This window comes from Oncorhynchus kisutch, linkage group LG13, assembly GCF_002021735.2.
Source record: "Oncorhynchus kisutch isolate 150728-3 linkage group LG13, Okis_V2, whole genome shotgun sequence".
Classification (NCBI taxonomy): Eukaryota; Metazoa; Chordata; class Actinopteri; order Salmoniformes; family Salmonidae; genus Oncorhynchus; species Oncorhynchus kisutch.
Window position 1 is genome coordinate 55,623,738 of NC_034186.2, and position 12,912 is coordinate 55,636,649.

A 12,912-nucleotide genomic window follows, 5' to 3' on the forward strand; every position below is an offset into this window, starting at 1 on the left:
TCAACTCAACTCCACAATGGGTTTCAGGCTACTAACACCCCATGTATTTGCAAAAATGTTTTCACCTTGTCATTATGGGGTATTGTGTTCAGATGGGTGAGATGTATTTCTTTTTTAATCCATTTTTAATTCAGTTTGTAATGCAACGTGGAATAAGTCAAGAGGTATGAATACTTTCTGAAGGCACAGTAGTTAATTATAGTAGCCTTGGTGAGTAACCCCCACTCATCAGACTTTGCCATATAAGTATTCCAGGTGGATGTTTCTCAATAGGTCTTGTGCTATGCATCTGTAGGCCTTACAAAATTCTGCAACCACTTGACTGTGCAGATAATGAAGTAAACATGGCAGTTGGTGTTCAGTAAATAGGTACATTGTTTCGGATTGTTTCAGCTAGTTGTTCAACGTTAGTTGATTGCAAGCACTTTCATAGCAAAGCCATGGTAACAAGATTATTTGAGAAATACATCATTATAGTACTGACTGTGTGTGTGTGTGTGTGTGTGTGTGTGTGTGTGTGTGTGTGTGTGTGTGTGTGTGTGTGTGTGTGTGTGTGTGTGTGTGTGTGTGTGTGTGTGTGTGTGTGTGTGTGTGTGTGTGTTGACTCATTATGAGATGCACCGAGCTCTCCTTGGCATTTAGGGTGTTTCTGTTGTTTTGACAGTGACTGTATCATGCATGACCAGTTGACTTGTCTTGATACCAGATCTGAACTAATGGAGTTAGTTAGCTTCGGCTTTGATAATACAAATCCATGTCTATTTGCTGATTAATAATATAACTTTTTTTTGCCATTTTGTATTATTAAGTTGTTTGTTTCAGTAGCTAAATATAAATCACAGTAGTTCCACAGGTCTAGTACATTTCCAACCTGTATATCTCTCTGGCAGATTTTGAGCTGTTTGTTTTGCTTAACAGTGGACTTTCCAACTACTCTTATCAAGCCGGCTGGTTTCCCAACTCTACTGCTGGGAAGTAACGCACCCCACGGGGGATTCACCCCTGAAACTCAAAATATCACTTAACACTGTGGCATCAGCCAGAGAGCTGGCAATCACTGTGAAGACCAAGGATCCGGCGATCCTCCACAACAGACAGGCGGAGGCCACCATGAAGGCTCTCCCCTACAGAACTTCCACTGGGAACTTTCTCCATGTTGGGGTTTGTTCTAATGAGTTGAAGATTGGAGACCCCATTAAGATCAAACTGAACCTGGGATCCACCCCCATACAAATCCATGACATTACATACATGTTCCCGAGTAGAGGTCAGCTGGTGAAAGTGGGCCGATTTAAAAGACAGGGCAACGCGCTGGTGACACTGTCAGTGCCTGTCTCCAAGGAGATGCTTCCGTCGTACCGCATCGTAGCGTACTACCATGTGGGAGCAGCTGACCTGGTGGAAGAGTCTGTCTGGGTTGACATCAAGGTCTCCTGCATGGGATCACTGAAAGTGACATCGACCAGGCCCAAGGCATCCTATGAGCCTCGTAAGGCTTTCAGTCTAACCACCACTGGAGACCCGGGAGCGAAAGTAGGGCTGGTGGCTGTAGACAAGGGAGTCTACGTTCTCAACAGCAAACACCGTCTCACACAGACCAAGATCTGGGACACCATAGAGAAGCATGATACAGGCTGTACAGCTGGAGGGGGAGCAGACAATCTGGGGGTGTTCTACGATGCTGGTCTGGTATTTGAGACCAACACTGCTAAAGGGACTGGGATCAGAACAGACCCCAGCTGTTAGTCCTGTTAGTTCTAGGCGGAGGCGAGCAGTGACCATCAGTGACGGCATCACTAGTATGGCCAGTAAGTACAATGGTCTGGCCAAGGTGTGTTGTGTGGATGGGATGAGGGACAACACCATGGGATATACCTGTGACAGACGGGCCCAGTACATCTCAGATGGGGACGTCTGCGTCCAATCCTTCCTTGTCTGCTGCACTGAGATGGCCTCCAAGAAGATAGAATCCAAACAGGATGCACTGCTGCTCTCACGCAGTGAGGAGGAGGATGATGATGATGCGTACATGCGGTCTGAAGACATTGTGTCTCGTCGTCAGATCCCTGAAAGCTGGATGTGGGAGGACACCAATCTTCCTGAATGCCCTGCCCAAAACAAGCACTGTGAGTCCACATCTGTAATAAGGAACAACTTCTTAAAGGATTCCATCACCACCTGGCAAATAACAGCCATTAGCCTGTCTAAAACTCATGGTATCTGTGTGGCAGATCCGTTTGAGATGATAGTTCTAAAGGAGTTCTTCATCGACCTCAAGCTGCCCTACTCAGCCGTCCGCAATGAACAGCTGGAGGTCAAAGCAATCCTCCACAACTACAGCAAAGACCCCATCATTGTGTGTGTGGAGCTAATGGAGAATGACGAGGTGTGCAGCTCGGCAAGCAAGAAGAGTTAGTACAGGCAGGAAGTGAACATGGACGCCATGTCCACCCGGGTTGTCCGCTATGTCATCATCCCTATGAAGCTGGGCTTGCACTCCATTGAGGTCAAGGCATCTGTGAAAAACTCTGACATCAATGACGAGGTGAAGAGGGATCTGCGTGTTGTGGCTGAGGGAGTACTGGTCAAGAAGGAAACCAACGTACTCCTGAACCCGGCTAAACATGGTGGTGAGCAAACGTCACACATACCCAGTGGAGTTCCCCGGAACCAGGTGCCAAACTCTGATGCTTACACACTGATCAGTCTGACTGGTGGAGAGCAGACCAGTGTGCTGGTGGAGCAGGCCATCAGTGGAGACTCTCTGGGCAGTCTGATAGTTCAGCCAGTCGGATCTCGGGAACAGAACATGATCTACATGACCCTGCCTGTCATTGCTACACACTACCTAGACAACACCAAAAAGTGGGAGGATATTGGCCTGGACAGACGGAACACAGCCATCAAGTACATCAACATTGGTTACCAACGTGAGCTGGCCTACCGTAAAGAAGATGGCTCCTACGCTGCCTGGGTCCACAGACAGAGCAGCACCTGGCTGACAGCATACGTGGTGAAGGTGTTTGACATGTCCAGTACAATAATCAGTGTTCAGGAAAACGTGCTCTGTACTGCTGTCAAGTGGCTGATCCTGAACACACAACAGCCATGTGGCATCTTCAATGAGTTTGCTCCTGTCATTCATGCAGAGATGACGGGTAACATGATGGGATCGGACAATGACGCCTCCATGACAGCTTTTGTTCTCATCGCCATGCAGGAAGCACACTCACTGTGTGAGCAGTATGTCAACAGCCTACAAGACAGTATGGCTAAAGCAGTAGCGTACCTCGAGAAGCGTCTGCCCCACCTGACGAACCCCTATGCTGTAGCTATGACCTCCTATGCTCTGGCCAATGCAGGGAAACTCAACAATGAGACCCTATTGAAGTTCGCCTCTCCACAGCTGGACCACTGGCCAGTCCCTGGTGTTCACCAGTACACGCTGGAGGCCACGTCGTACGCCCTGCTTGCCCTGGTCTAGGTGAAGGCCTTCGAAGAGGCCGGCCCCATAGTCAGGTGGCTCAACAAGCAGAAGAATGTGGGAGGGGGATACGGATCCACACAGTCCACCATCATGGTGTTCCAGGCTGTGGCTGAGTATTGGAGCCACGTGAAGGACCTGAAAGACTTTGACTTGAACATCAACCTAGATGTGGCCGGCAGGGCATCAGCCACCAAGTGGTTCATCAACAACAAGAACCAGTTCCACACTCGTACAGACAAGGTCAACTCCATAGACAAGGACTTGACTGTAAAAACCTCAGGAAATGGTGAGGCGACCTTGTCGGTGGTGACACTGTACTATGCCCTGCCAGAGGAAAAGGACAGTGACTGTGAAAGCTTTGACCTCTCTGTCACCCTCACAAAGATGGACAAAACAAGCCACGAGTATGCCAAGGAGTATTTTATTTTATCGCTACATAGAGAAGTTTGAGATGAACAAAGTCCTGTCTGAAAAAGGATCTCTCATCCTATATCTGGACAAGGTGTCTCATAAGTTAGAAGACAACATATCCTTTAAGATCCACAGAGTACAGGAAATGGGAGTTCTTCAGCCAGCTGCCGTCTCTGTATATGAATACTACAACCAGAAGAACTGTTCTACCACCCACAGACGGAAGGTGGTACTCTGAGCAGACTGTCTCTTGGAGACGTGTGCACGTGTGCGGAAGAGAGCTGCAGTATGCAGAAGAAAGATGAGCCAGATGTCAACCGCAACACTACGGTGGTGTCCTAGGAGAAGAGACATGGACAGAGTACTGGCCCTCACAACAAGAGTGCACATCCAGAAACTACAGAGAAGTCTGTCTGGGCATTGATGAGTTCATCAACCAGATCACAACCTTCGGCTGCCCTGTTTAGTTTCTCTTCTTGCTTTGTTAAATGTACATTTTTGTAACATTGCAATCCAGGTTGCCTGCCCTGTCATAACTCATTGTAACCTATAGAGTGAATAGAGATGAGTTCGCCCACTTGGAATATATTCTGTTAGAAATTGACCAGTAAACGATGTACAGTAAACGATGTATAACAAAAAATATATATCTTTAAAGTTCAAATATGATGATGACGGCTGCAAATGGCACACTTATACATTTAAGTGTATATCGTCATTGATTACAATGACATAGTCACATTTCCATGGCTTTATTTTTGCACTAAAATTACCCTGCCTGCTGTAATAAGCATGAAATAAAGCATTAAAAAAACGTATTGTCTCTTTCCTTTGTGTGCATATCACCAGTCATTGTGGGGATCTAATTGTTTATTTTAAACACCAAAAAGAGACATTTAAGTTTAAGGTTGAGTGGGATGGTAACTGTTTTTGTTCACTATTTGAGCACCAAAATGTCCAAATATCTCATTCTGGTCCATATGGCAAGTCAGTCAGAGTACTATATATCTTTCAGCACTTCATCATTGTTTTTACCAAATGCGATCAGGATTAGCAAACATTTTCTCCTGCCCCATGTGGCACTAAGCAAATAAGATGTACTATATACAAATCAGTCAGGGTAATAGACACTTTCATCACTGCTTTTACCGATGTGGAAACTTGTTTATAGAAACAAGATCATTTATAATTAGGGGTTAATATATTATAAGCAAGGTTTTGACATTAGAGGTCAAACAAAGGACACTGACCCTTACCAGGAGGAAGTGTGTCTCCGTCATTGAGCTTTTGTTTTACAGACATGTCATCATGGGAGATATGCAGTATGTATTTTAGCAGACAACAGTTGAAGTGGGATCACACACACACACGTGTGCACGCACACACACACACTGATGCTGAACCTTTCGTGTAAGCCTTGGGAATGACACAGCTGGAGTGGCTCTGAGTGTTTGAAGGACATTTCAGTCTCAATCAGTGAAGATTAAAGACAAAAATATCAATATTCACCCCACATTATCCATAGCCCAACATCCTCACTCTCTTCCTGAACCCAGATGACAAAGTCTGGTGCTAACATCCGTCCCTTGTCGTGATCTTGTCAACATTCTGATTGTGTCCACATTTTTTGACAGGTGTAGACAATCAAAATACATATTGTGAACTAATTGTATTCAGATCTTTCTGACCACATCCGGAGGTAGTCAGGCATGCATTGAATATTTTGTATAATTGTTTTTAACCTTTATTCAACTAGGCAAGTCAGTTATTAAGAACAAATTCTTATTTACAATGACGGCCTACACTGCATTGTATCTGGACATCTTATAACTGTGCAGATCTGGTTGGTCAAACAATTTAACTCATCAATGTACTTTATCAAAAGTAAAATGATTGACTAAGCATGACATTATTTTGAAACAATATCTTAACTGGGCAAGTCAGTTAAGAACAAATTCTTATTTTCAATGACGGCATAGGAACAGTCTGCCTTGTTCAGGGGCAGAACAGCAGTTTTTTTTTTTTTACCTTGTCAGCTCAAAATTCGATCTTGTAAACTTTCAGTTACAAGTCCAACGCTTTAACCACTAGGCTACCTGCCCATGGAAGGACCATCTGGTCACAATGCCGAGATAATTATTTTAACAAACCAAACACAATGGTAAATCTAAGCGCAGGTAATATTGCTACATGTTCAGGGTTGTGTCAAAAATATTTTTGCTATTTTCCCTATCATAATTGTTGGCTCACTTGCTGGAGTTGGGCTGGGTTTTGATGAATTAACAAGTTGTGGGTGTGTCGAGGCTTGGCCCCTCACTGGCCAATCAGAACATGCTCCATGGTGAAATATGTGGTTGCTTGAGGTTGTGTATTTACAGTTTTTTATGTATTGCCATGGAATCAACTCCAATTCTAATGTTAGTCTGTTATAGTGTGTTAAATGGCATACATAAACGAAATAATAAACTATAGACCTATCCTATCTTTGCCAAATAGGCTAACCTGAACCAGTTTGCACATTGTCCTAAGTAATTGCATGGCCTACTGTAAACTGCATTATGGCTGAGCATGGACATGCCAAATATTGTCAATAGGCAAGATTAAATTCATTAATGATGAGGCCTAAAAAGAGAACAAATAATTCTAATCAAAACTAAACAAATTGTTTTAAATAGGAAAATGGTATGTTTGAATCAATGTCATTGTTTCAACATCATAGCTTGAGTAAAATACCATACAGTACCAGTCAAAAGTTTGGACACACCTACTAATTCAAGTGTTTTTCTTTATTTTTACTATTTTCTACATTGTATAATAATAGTGAAACATCAAAACTATTAAATAACACATATGGAATCATGTAGTAAGCAAAAAAGTGTTCAACAAATCTAAATATATTTTAGATTTGACATTCCATATTAGCCACCCTTTGCCTCGATGACAACTTTGCACACTCTTGGCATTGTCTCAACCAGCTTCACCTAGAACGCATTTCAATTAACAGGTATTTTTATTTTATTTTACCTTTATTTAACTAAGCAAGTCAGTTAAGAACAAATTCTAGGAACAGTGGGTTAACATCCTTGTTCAGGGGCAGAACGACAAATTTTACCTTATCTTTCGGTAACAAGTTCAGCGCTTTAACCACTAGGCTGCCTGCCTTGTTAAAAGTTCATTTGTGGAATTTCTTTCCTTCTTAATGAGTTTGAGCCAATCAGTTGTGTTGTGACAAGATAGGGTTGGATACAGAAGATAGCCCACAAAGGTCTCCACCACACACAACCCAAGGGGGGGCGTCAATCCAGACAGGAAGATCACATCAGTGACTCAACCCACTCAAGTGACACACCCCTCTTAGGGACGGCATGGAAGAGCACCAGTAAGCCAGTGACTCAGCCCCTGTAATAGGGTTAGAGCCAGAGAATCCCAGTGGAAAGAGGGGAACAGTTTTCAACCAGCGATTGAGTTGTGAGACTCTGCTGTAGAGCTCATCACTCCCCCTAACTGGGAGGGGGCCAGAGACAATTACTCGATGCCGACACATCTTTCTAGCTGATTTACACGCTGAAGCTATGTTGCGCTTGGTGACCTCTGACTGTTTCATCCTAACATCGTTGGTGCCGACGTGGATAACAATATCCACACAGGAAACTGTTGAGCGTGAAAAACCCAGCAGCGTTGCAGTTCTTGACACAAATTGGTGCGCCTGGCACCTACTATCATACCCCGTTTAAAAGGCACTTAAATCTTTGGTCTTGCCCATTCACCCTCTGAATGGCACACATACACAATCCCTGTTTCAATTGTCTCAAGGCTTAAAAAGACTTCTTTAACCTGTCTCCCCTTCATCTATAATGATTTAACAAGTGATATAAGGGATCATAGCTTTCACCAGGATTCACCTCGTCAGCCTATGTCATGGGAAGAGCAGGTGTTCTTAATGTTTTGTATAATGAATACAGAACGAAAACTATTTTTACATTTCTATGTGGAATCTTCAACGCAATTTCTACGTATATACATTGTTCTGATGATTATGTTGGAATTAGATTGATGAAACAAACTGTTAGTCAGGTTAAGTAAATGTATTTAAGTTGAAGTTTATCCCCATTCAATGTTTACAACACCGGTTGAAATGAGATGAAAACAGTACTATTTGATGACTTTTTTATCCAATGTATTTCCCACACTGATTCCATGTTACAATATGTTGACAAATTACATTGAAATAATGTTGATTCAACCAGTGTGTGCCCAGGGGGGAAGGTCCAGGGGCTCAATCTGATGTGGTTAAGGAGATAGAAGGTACTTCCAGTTTCATTGAAATACTTGGCATCAGAGTTGAGTATGAGAGAAACAGCATGCTTGCTCACTATTCAAGTGCTCAAGTCTGAGGAAGTACATTTCATTTGCTACTCAACTGGAAGAGTAACTTGTCAAATATACTGCAAGCCTTGACCACCACTTCTATCATAACCATGACCACTTCCTGTCCCTTTGCTAAGTTTAGCCTCCCAGGGCTGGGCAATTCTAGTCCTCTAGGGCCTGATTGGTGTCACAGTTTTGCCCCAGTCCCAGCTAACACACCTGATTCCAATAATCACCTAATCATGATCTTCAGTTTAGAATGCAATTTCATTAGCTGTGTTTGCTAGGGATGGAGAAAAAGTGTGACACCAATCAGGCCCTCGAGGACTGGAGTTGCCCACCCCGGCCGGGAGTCTAACCTGACCCAGTAAGGTGAGCAGCAGGTCAGTGTGGGTAACCAGAAGTGGGTGTCACTCTGTGATTAGAATTTTCCTTTAAATCAGAATAGGAGATAACTCAGAGGCCACTGCCGTGGTGGATGGTAGTTTTGTTTCGCCACTCCCCTACTCCTCATTCAAACTCTCCAGGGTCCCAGAGCAGCTGTTCTCACATGTCACACAAACACTCTGTCACACATGGATACACATACATGCATCTTGTTGACCCCTTGGCAGTAAATTACTATGATCTGAGAGGTCATTGATAAGAATGGTAAGATGTAGTGCTGGTCTAGAAACATGAACAGAGCAGGCCACAGGGAGGAAGGTAAAATTATACAGTAACATATTGTCTTAAATGTTATTTATTTAATTTAAAGGACAGAGAGGGTAATTCAAAGTTCACATCCTGAAAGGTTTTTCAAACCATTTGAGAAATGTTTAATCTACTGGATCATATGGTTTCAACATTCAAACCATTTCTATCCAGGGTATTTTTCAATTTAAGTGCTAAATGTGGGTGGTGGTCCCTCAGACCACAGCATTTTGACAGTACACTCAATATGTAGTAATTGTATTTCAATGATTGTAGCTGTCAAGCCTACTCCTGCACCCTCCCTCCGGCGCTCGACGTCGCCGGTCTACTAACCACCAGTCCTGGCAACCCACATTCGCACACCTGCTCCCCATCGTTAAGCACACCTGGACTTCATTACTCTCCCTTCATTTAGCCCTGACCTACTTGAGTCATCAGGCAGTATAGGTTCTGTGTTCATGTCCAGACGCTGCTCTTGTTTTGTAACGCGCTATGTTCGTTATTATTAAACTCACCATCTGCTTCCTGGCTCCCTTTGTTGTCGTTACAGTAGCCTGCTACAGTACTAATGTGCAGTGCAATATGGTTGATACCCAACTATCCCTGGGAACTGAAAATAACCACAGCCTCTGGCAAAATTGAAGCCTGAGGCTGTGCTGGGCTAACGGGTGGGGATGTCGTAAACCGTGTCCACTGTCAGCGCCGAAATTAAGAGACAAACAGATCCAGCAAATCAAGGCTGTGTCACCGACTGAATTCGAGACGTGATATTGATTGGTATAGTGATTGGTGTAGAGAGTCAGTGACAACATTGAGCCGGTCTCCACAAGGGGGCAAAAAGGGGCTTAGCCCCCTCAGTTGAAACTTGTGCCACCTCCGTTTACATTTTCTGAAATCTGCATCTGTGCTGTATCAGCGTCGTAGAGAGTGTGTATGTTTATGTATAGGGGTGCTATGGAAAGCCACTGGGTGGCTAGGTATGACGCTGCTCATCTAGGGTAGGCTATGTGAATAACGTGATACTCCTCCGTTCCTGATGATCTTGGAACAGAGGAGCAAGCCCAGGTTAGCCTATAGAATCCTACTCTAGCCGCAGGTTTTCTGTAAAAAAAAAAAAAAGTTTCATTTAGTAGCATCTGGTTCATAGGAAGAGAGTGGCTGAAATACTCGGTTACTGCAGATGAATCACTTCTTGGTCAAAAGCACTCAATGGTCTCAGCATTTGAATTTAAATGTTTATTGTGGTATAGCGTGATGTAAGAAGAATTCAATATAATTTCAATGCAAGAACCCAAATGGGTATAGCAACATATCGGTATATTTCATCATAGAAATAGATAGCCTACATTTATATTTTTATGGTAGTCTATTGCTTTTCGTGGTTGTAAGTGGAACTGTACGTAATGGAAACATGTTTCTGGTAGGTCGCCATTGCTTAATTGATGACGTTGGTGGGTTGAATTTGATCCACAGAAGTGTATTGGGCCATATTACAATGTGTTGCTGAACTAATGAGCTGCATGATTTTCCATGTTTTAACTTTTTTAGGATAGGGGGCAGCATTCGGAATTTTGGATGAAAAGCGTGCCCAAAGTAAACAACATGCTACTCAGGCCCAGAAGCTAGGATATGCATATAATTGGTAGATTATATGAAGAAGAGACTTACTTGGATCAAGAAACAGGAGCAATAGACATTAGGCTGGTGGAAATCTGTCCTTTGGTCTGATGAGTCCAAATTTGAGATTTTTGGTTCAAACCGCTGTGTCTTTGTGAGACGCAGAGTAGATGAACGGATGATCTCCGCATGTGTGGTTACATCCGTGAAGCATGGAAGAGGAGTTGTGATGTTGTGGGGGTGCTTTGCTGGTGACACTGTCTGTGATTTATTTTGAATTCAAAGTACACTTAACCAGCATGGCTACCACAGCATTCTGCAGCGATACGCCATCCCATCTGGTTTGCGCTTAGTGGGACATTAATTTGTTTTTCAACAGGACAATGACCCAACACACCTCCAGGCAGTGTAAGGGCTATTTGACCAAGAAGGAGCGTGATGGAGTGCTGCATCAGATGACCTGGCCTCTACAGTCACCCGACCTCAACCCAATTCAGATGTTTTGGGTTAAGTTGGATCGCAGACTGAAGGAAAAGCAGCCAACAAGTGATTAGCATATGTAGGAACTCCTTGAAGACCCTGTCGAAAAGCATTCCAGGCAAAGCTGATTGAGAAAAGAGTGCCACTAGTGTGCAATGCTGTCATCAAGGTAAAGGGTGGCTATTTTGAAGAATCTAAAATATATTTTATATATATATTATATTTTATATTTTATATAAAAAATGTCTGTTTACTATATGATTCCATATGTGTTATTTCATTCTACAATGTAGAAAATAGTAAAAATAAGGAAAAATGCTTGAATATGTAGGTGTGACCAAACTTTTGACTTGTACGGTGTCTATAAAGCATATGCTTCCTTTCTCAACAACACCTGTCTGTTCTAACTTAAAACCAATATGCTTGTATCCACTCTATACATCAACCCCAGAGGTCCACACTCCTCATCAAAGAGTGCCCAAGAATGTGCCTGCATGAAAATTAACTCCAAAAGTTGTGTCAATGCTCCAGATGATACCTTTCTAGAGTCAGCTACTTTGTGACCACTGTGGTTGGGCCACCCCCATGGAATGTGGGCCCTGAGACCTCCCAATCAGCAACTCCATAACAACAGGCACTGTAGGGAGGTGATAGGTTCTAGTGTGAGTGCGTGCGTGTGTGATCGGGTTTGGGACAGCTGTTAGAAACCCTTGTCTCTCGTCAGAGCAGTTGAGAGGCCAGGTCAACTTGGAGGTGGAACAGCATCTCCAGGGATAAAGAAATGGGCTTATTTGGAGTGCCTGCCTTTCTGTGGCCTGCCATTAATGTGTTGCCATCAGATAGCAGCTGTGTTAAGGGGTCCTGTTGTTGTTGCTGAGCAGATAAAGGGTGCAATGTACTGTATTAGGGGTGTGTGTGTGTGCGTGCGTGCATGCGTGAACTTGCGTGTGTGTGTGCATCCCTTTGTGTTAGCGTGTGCATGCCTGTGTGTGTGTGGTCTCTCTAGTTTTTCATGGTTCAGATGCAGGCATGGCTTGACCCCTCACTGACCTGTCTACCTCGTTAAATCCGTCAGGCTCAGACGACACATTTGCGCTTCCACACCGTTTACAAGATTCCACGGGTCAAAAAGTGCAGGGGGTTTACGACAAGAACAGCAGCGGATGCAAGTTGCACCACGTCGTGAATGGGAAGTGAGGTAGACATGACTGCCAAAGGCATCGGGCTTTTTAACAGTAGTTGGATAGGTAATGGTAGAATAACAGACAACCAATGTTTGTCTGAGAATACCCAGATAAGATAACAAGCAAAGTCATAGAGGACTGAATTAGCTCGGTTAATTCCTGCTTTACCGTTCTCTATAAGGCTAACTCTTATGGCCTCTCCACCCTGTGAAGAGGAATGCGATCTAAGAATAGGGTTGATATGGCAACATCTCCAGTACACCTATCAGCAGGCAGGCTGGACAGCTCTCCGTCCGCTGATGAGGAGATAATAGACCAATAGATCAAAGTGATGTTGCCAAATCTGCACCGCCACTATGTCACCCAGCCCTGCTATCCCAGGAGTGAGTGGCATGCCCTAACTCTGACCGACAGGCACCTTTATCCTGCTCCATGTCCATCAGAGCCTCGTAAATCTAATGAACACACACTCTCTCGCTCACACACAAACACGCACAAACACCCACACCGCACACACACTCTCTCTTTCTCTCTCTCTCACACACACATACCTCCTCTTTTCACCCTCCATTCTCTGAGAATTTATTCAGCACCTTGGCATTGCCCACTGCCCCTTCCATTACTCATTACTTGTCTGCTGACATCCACCTAAAAATAGTTGCCCCTCGCCCT

At 43.8% G+C, this 12,912-nt stretch overlaps 1 pseudogene; it reads left to right on the forward strand.

Moving 5' to 3' along the window:
• The first annotated feature begins 1,020 nt into the window (after nucleotides 1-1,020).
• On the forward strand, nucleotides 1,021-4,679 carry LOC109902153 (complement C3-like; annotated as a pseudogene).
• The last annotated feature ends 8,233 nt before the right edge of the window (nucleotides 4,680-12,912 follow it).